The sequence below is a fragment of the Danio aesculapii genome, chromosome 19 (assembly GCF_903798145.1).
Source record: "Danio aesculapii chromosome 19, fDanAes4.1, whole genome shotgun sequence".
NCBI classification, from domain to species: Eukaryota; Metazoa; Chordata; class Actinopteri; order Cypriniformes; family Danionidae; genus Danio; species Danio aesculapii.
The window spans coordinates 47,764,009-47,771,822 of record NC_079453.1 but is presented as its reverse complement, the minus strand read 5'-3'; the positions used below and the strand labels follow the sequence as shown (position 1 = coordinate 47,771,822).

Sequence of the window (7,814 nt, the reverse complement as noted above, 5' to 3'; positions counted from 1 at the left end):
CCTGAACTTATTTTAATTAGGTATTAAGAACTTCATTATCTAAATAAAATTAACAATGCATATGTCATTTAAAATGAATTCAATTGACTTCTGGTTGTAACCTCAGAAAATAAATCTTCATTTTTATATTCTAAGCACACTATACAGTGATTAAGTAAAAACAGATAAACAGACTTTAAGGTCAATAACAATTAAATAAGAATGGAAAGATGGATTAAAGACCATAGCATTTATTCAATGTCAACCAGTGTCCCTTTTAAAAGTGACTACAAAACAGGCCATTAATGTGGCTGCACATACACAATACATAAATAAAAACATTAATAATGCCAGATCATATTGAGAAATCATCTAAGACAACTCAGCGAGGAGATCTGCATACTTTGATGAAGATTTAGGATGCATAAGGTCCAGTCCCACAAAGAGTCTCTGATATATCTCAAATAATGTATACAGTTTTGATGGAAGTCGAGGACATCGGAAAGTCCAAACAGGAGCCATCATGCACATGACAGGTTTGGTAAACCTCTGACAGTCCTATGATTATCCAAACTGTGTTGGGCTGATGTCAAATTTTTCCCGTGGGCAGCCGCATGCACCTCTGATTCCACACAACTCTATTGGTGGAGAGAAAAAAGAAACAGGAGTTCAGGTGTTTGATACTAAATAATATTAAATAGCTAAATACTAAATAGCAAATATCTTAGATAAACTACAAGTCAAGTTACAAAAGTGCAGTGAGAATGATACATGGATGAAACACTTTAGTTTATCAGTTAAAATTTACCTTAGTTAAACTTCTGTATTAAAAAAAAGGTCATATAGGTTATTGTGTACTTACATTATTGCTGGTATTTTTAAGAATCAAATTCTAAAGAAAACTGTGATTTTATTCAGTGTAACAGTGTATGGTATTTTGGTTGCCTGTCAATCAAGGAATTATTTAAATTTAGGTATTACATTTTCAGTTTATTTTTGCAACTTATAAAGCATAAAATTGTGTATGTAACTTACATATTAAACAGTTTGAAAATGGCGAATATAAAATCTATGATTTAACTGTCAACTTCATTTTGCACCAAACTTTGCATAAGTCATAATACAAAATTAAATAAATACATTGCCATTTTACATAATACATTAAGGTTTACAATACATTTTTGCTGAAGCTACATTTAATTTACTTTTTCTCCAAATTTAATGTTACTGGCAACTGACAGTTCAGTGAATCAGTGTTTTCAGTTAGCTTTAGTAAAAGACTGACAGATAATAAGAAACTGCATTAGGATACTTTTTACTGTTTGTTCATTGCACACATACAAAAAATCTTCAGATATCAAATGCAATTATGGAGCCCACTATTGTTTAAAATTTTACCCGTGTTTTACTTACCTGTAAATAATTATAGCTGTAATCGTATCTAATGTTTTTCTTAACAAAATAAACAAAATCACTTTGGTATCTAAAGACCAAGAAAATGCATTTTAGAATGAGGTGCGTACATTTTAAATGGTTCTGTAAACATAAATGTAATTCAAGTTAAAATAAATTATAAATCTGTAATTTATTCACATTGCAGTATTAACAAAAAACTTCTGGACTAAATCTCTAAAACACAAACCTTAAGCTACTAAATGTTACGCTAAACACAAACTACTGTTCCATACGTTTCTGCATTTAATATGCATTCTTAACGTGCTGATAATAATTTAGGTGAGCTAGCCAAGTTAGCGCTAGCAAACTGCACCCACCCCCCGACCGCCCACCAGAGACCTAGTTAATCCGTTCTGTAACGTTAGTTATACCTACTAAGTGTTTTAAAACTACTTTAACATTTTTTTTTCTCAGGACTATCACTTTTAATCGTTAGCATGAACTAGCGTTGGTTAGCGTTAGCCAACTTAGCTTTCCATGTGAGAGCAGTCTGTTACCTGACGTTACAGTACAATTTACAAGCTAAAGCCTCACCTGCCTAGTGAAGTCGGCAGTTTAGCATGACTTTGCCATTATCATTCGGCTACATTTGCAACTTACCGTGTTAATCAGATCCGCTGCTGCGAGCAGTAAATGTCGACCCTTGTAGATGCTGCGTGTGTCTGGAAAGTGGCGGGCAGTGAAAATGGGGTCACGCAGAATTATTAAAATCACGTTTGATGAACAGACCTGCAGACATCGACAGCTGCTCTAATAAATTGTCTGTGTCAACTCACTTTTATAACATTTATTCTACACAATAACCACATACAAAAATCTACTCAAATACATTGCATTAGTTTTATTTAAAATATACTGTTATATAAAAACTGATCTACTTTAAGTAAAGAATAAGCAAATTGATCTTTTTTGTTATAAAACAAATATAATTAACTAGATTGCAATTATTTAAAGTATATAAAACCAACTTTGTGAGTGTAGCACTTTTTACAGTGTGAGTGCTGTGAACTTACTCCATTTGAGTAAATGAATCAATATGAGCACAGTAAAACCCAATAAGTTAAGGCAACTCAAACCTTTTGAGGAATCCGATTGATACAAACCATTTAAGTTCAACAACTAATCCTAATGAGTGCTGTAAACTTACTCCATTTGAGTAAACGAATCAATATGAGCACAGTAAAACCCAATAAGTTAAGGCAACTCAAATCGTTTGAGGAAACCGATTGCTACAAACCATTTAAGTTCAACAACTAATCCTAATGAGTACTGTTAACTTACTCCATTTGAGTAAACGAATCAATATGAGCACAATAAAACCCAATAAGTTAAGGCAACTCAAATCGTTTGAGGAAACCGATTGCTACAAACCATTTAAGTTCAATAACTAATCCTAATGAGTGCTGTGAACTTACTCCATTTGAGTAAACGAATCAATATGAGCACAGTAAAACCCAATAAATGAAGAGAACTCAAACCAACTGAGTACTGTAAAACCCAATAAGTTAAGGCAACTCAAACCGTTTGAGGAAACCGATTGCTACAAACTATCTGAGTTTAAAAACTAATCTATATGAGTACTGTGAACTTAGTCCATTTAAGATGAGGTATTTAATGAACTCATTACCTTCAACACTGAAAACTGTTCAAATGAGTAGAATTAACTTTCAGTAAATTTTGAGTTAACTACACTCAGTTTCATTGGATAAAGGGTTTTACAGTGTACTGAATGACTTAATATTTGGGTAACACTTTATAATAACTGCACACTATGAATCATTTATTAAGCATTAGCGTCTAGTGAGTTCATTATTTGATAAGCATTAACTCTACATTAATAAACGTTAGTAAGCAGTTTATAACTGCAGATACAAATGCTGTATTCTTGACTTATAACCACATTTATAATGTGCTTAATAATTGTACTTATTTTATTAATGCAATACTTCATTTAGTAATGAAAAATAAATCATTATTTACAAACTATTTCAGAATGATCATTCAAAATGAGTTAGTAAATGATTAATAAACTATTGAAATTAATGTTTATAATTCTTATTATTCAGGTGTATAGTAATGGTTACTATGTATGTTAATAAATGTTTTATTAACTCAACTTCATGCAGTTTTGTGACCTAATCTAAAGTGAGGACTATTTATGCTTTATAAATCTCTTATAAAGGACAATTAAAGGCTTGGTATCAAATGAACAATAATCTGCAACCTTATCTAAACTGTAAAATGACTGAAAAGTTTAAACATTGCTGAATAACAGGAGTGTCAAAATACAACATAAAATTGGATAAAACAAAAAAAAATAATAATTTAACAATATAATAAGATGCAATGTTTAAACTGTACAGTAATTTTATTTTAGATAAGACTGCAAAGATTTATTTTTCATTTGATACAGTTTCATTTGTGCATCTTCAAATGAATCAAAATTAATAAAGTCGTTTATTTTCCTGTTTAGAATTTAACTGAGCCTTTAATTGTCATTTATAAGGGATTTATAAAGCATAGTCTTCACTTTTGGTCTCATTTGGCTCATTCCGCTGTGGCGAACCCTGATTAACAAAGGGGGACTAAGCCGAAGGCAAATGAATGAATGAAATGCTAGTGATCAGTGTTCAGGTGAAGGAGTTGTTTACTCCAGTGTTTCTCAACCCTGTTCCTGAAGGCACACCAACAGTCCACATTTTCAACCTCTCCCTAATCAAACACATCTGAATCATCTTATCATAACATCAGAAGAGACTCCAACACCTGAAGTTAATGGGTCAGATGAGGGAGACATCCAAAATATGTACTGTTGGTGTGCCTCCAGGAACAGGGTTGGGAAACACTGGTTTACTCTGTCATTAGTTGCCTCATATTCACAATTTTAGCCTTTTTGGATTAATTTGTGTATCGTTAATTTGTGTGTCACTGCCAATTACTGTCTTGCTTTCAAACGATTTTATTCTCATATTTTCCCTCATTCATCTCTGTCTCATTTTAAAACATTAGTTTCTCATCCTCATTTGTTGATGAGTCTCATTTAAGCTAAAATGCAGTGTTTGATTTGTAGTTCATACCATCATTTGGATGAATTACTAGCAGATATTATTATCTCCGTTTCGTGTCTGTCTTCTATTCCTGTCTTAAAACAGACGTTGATGTACTAACGGCTGTAGTGAGTTTGACAGTAAATGAATTAGCTTTGATTAGCCTGAGAGCCATGGAGGTTCTTAAGTCGAGGCCCATAGCTACTGTCAGGTCTGAACTGTAAGTGTGTGCACATATTTTAATTTCATACTTCACATGAGCTCCGTTTAGCATTACACTCTTCTTAAAATGATTCCCTCTTCTTTGCTGGAATTCATTGGCACCAAGTTTAGCACTTTGACATTTATTTACCTCTAACCAGTGAGACTCACAGTAGTTAACAATGTTTTGTCTTCATTTCTTCAGCTTAATCCCTGACAGTTTTAGGATTTTTAAGGAAGAGGGGTCACTAGGGGTCTAAAAATGTACAGAAAAACACAAAATTATTTTAAATGGTTCTATATATGTTAAAGCGAAAGCAACTGGTGCTGCTTACAATAAGTCAAATCTGGAACTCTTGAAAGCAGCAAGACTGTGGGTGCAGCTTCATCACTTTTTGTCTAGTGTATTTGAAAGAGAACCGGTCGCGTCAGTTGTGTTTCTAGACACAGTTGCTTCACGAAAGGAAACGGGAGCGCACATCACCTCAGCTGTTAGCGCCAGTGATTATCCAGCCTGATCTCACGAGAAAACTTAAGTATTTTACATTTTGTCAGTTTAGTGGCTAATTCGTACGAATTTGTACGAGTTCAGTCATACGAAATTGTACGATTTTAAAAAGGAGGCGTGGCACCTAACCCCACCCCTAAACCCAACCGTCATTGGGGGATGAGCAAATCGTACTAAATTGTACGAATTAGATCATACGAATTCATATGAATTAGCCACTAAATCAAAAAGTTACGAATTGCCGTGAGATTGTGTTGGATTATCCTCTCATTCGGTATTCACTTGCTTTGCTCGCACAAAATTGCGAAGTTGTTTTGCTTCTCAATTTTAAGATCGCCTTTGCATGCATAATGGACCATCCTTCTTGTCGGACCCTGCTTTTAAGAATTATTTTCTGGGAATTTTTTTTCAACCAGCCAAAGTGGCCAGTGGGAGTGTCTGTCTTACTCGCCACCGCTGAAATCTACTAGCATTTGGCGGGTTGATGGGTGTTAATGTAAAGCCCTGTATATATATATATATATATATATATATATATATATATATATATATATATATATATATATATATATATATATATATACAGTATATATTTTTATTATTTTTTTAAATAGTGGATATTGGGGAATAACATTGGAATGATCAGAATCAAGTATTCCCCTGAGCCGTGTAGTATGCTTTGTACCGTGTAGTAGCCATGATGCGCTTTATCACATGCTTACCTGGAATACTTGATTAAAAATGTCTGGTTTCTTTGCATGTTCTGTTTTCTGCTCGCAGCAAAAACATTCTTATCATTCTATATTTCAAGTACAGAATAGGCTAATGGTCCTGTTCTGAATGAGAATTAAGGAAGGATTAAAAATGTGATTAAGTCTAGTTTCTTTGTTTGTTTATCAGATTCCACTGGGCATCATTTTATGCAAAACATCCTTTTTGTGCCATCAACAGTTTTTTATTCTCTTCCTCTTTTAGGCAATAGAAGAGAGAATCTCCTCTGCGAGTGCATCCTCCTGTGTCAGTGTGTGCTGAGGACTGTGAGATCTCTGAAGGCCAAACACCATGTTTCTCTTCAGGAAGAGTTGAGCCCCAGCTGATGCTCGCGGCCCCCAGGTGACCCAGTCCCTCTTCTTTCCCTTCTTTCCCTATCTGTCCGTTCCCTTCCTCCCCTGTGCACTGACTACCTTCAAACAGCACAACAACTCCAGCAGCTTCAAAGTGGCCTTTTTGTCTCTCCAGCATATGCTGCTTGCCGTTTGATGCTTTAAATGTCTCGTCATTTACGATAGAATGCAAATGTACTGAAGTGCCAGACTAGACATGCATGTGTGGGTGATCGCTTATGCAATATGTCCATCTGAGATGCTGTTGATTTATCTGTTTTTATATACAAGCTAGGCATGGGATGATAACCGCTTTCAAGGTTTACCACGGTTTACCACGGTTTAGAAAAGTCAAGCTTAAAGTTTTCTGTTATTCTTTTCCAATGGTATATGTAAGGTTTATTTATTTATTTATTTATTTATTTATTTATTTATTTAAGACTATTTTATTTATTTTTACAGGGCAACTGTTTTTAGGGTAATATTCAGGAAACATTTGAAAAACAAATCGCTTATAAACCCACATACCATCATGCTGGACCTGAACAGTGCTTGCTTTATTTCGTAGGACCTGTTGTGATCTTGGAACAACATTCCAAGCAGCCAATCAGAATTAAGGGATATGTTTGCAGTTTATGTTAAGTTTAGGCTTACAGTTTATGCACATGATTGTTATCCAACTATTATTCCCCTCTGATTTTGGAAATAATGTACAGTTATGTTTGGGTTTAGGGGTAGGGAATAGGTATGGATTACATTTTACAACCAAAAATGATGTTCCAGGATCAACATAGATGCTAATTCAGCATTGCATCATACTTGACAAAATCATGACGTGTGTATATTTACAGAATGTGCCGTTTTTTTTGTTTCTTATAGTCCATTTTCCGCTGAAAGTCCTGAACGTTTAACTTATGTTTAAGTACCTTAAGAGCCTGAGGCAGAAAATCCCTTGTTAAGACAAGCTATTCTTTCAGGGGTCTTAATAGGGGATTAGAGGAATCCTCTGGCCAGAGCAGTCATCTGAATTTAATCCACCTTGTAAGATTGCCGTTAATTGTCATAACCTGACAGAACGGAACAACAGAGAGTAATGCGAAGCTCCAAATTAGCCGTGGAGTGTTAAAATATGTCAACCTGGTGCATATAGCCGCAATTATGTGCATATCCTAACATACGGATGCTTAAAAGCAATTGCAGATCGAAGAAAATGGGCATAATTGGCTGGAGAAGCTCCTGTATCAAAATGAAAAGCGAATGTTATGAATATGTTCAGAGATTGTCATGAAATAAGCGGATAAATGCTGAGCAATACATGATATGTTTTCATTTATTTTAATCCCTTTGTGTTTTTTTCCCTCCTCCGTGTCCTCTCCGGGCTGCTGGAGAATTAATTGGAATATTTTAGCATGAGCCGAAGGACTTTCCTTCATTTGAGCTCGGTGTGTGCCAGATATTTAACCCTTTAACCTTTTTCTGATTGGAGAGGAGTGCTGCGCTATCATAAAAATACCATTGCTA

General features: G+C 34.5%; 1 long non-coding RNA gene across 1 annotated transcript; it reads right to left on the bottom strand.

The window, feature by feature from the left end:
- Positions 1–214: 214 nt before the first annotated feature.
- LOC130246525 (uncharacterized) lies at positions 215–2,160 on the bottom strand. Its single transcript, XR_008839449.1, has 2 exons — positions 2,035–2,160; positions 215–617 (listed from the first exon to the last, which is right to left on the bottom strand). It is a non-coding gene; the product is annotated as an uncharacterized LOC130246525 (long non-coding RNA).
- Between the last annotated feature and the right edge of the window lie 5,654 nt (positions 2,161–7,814).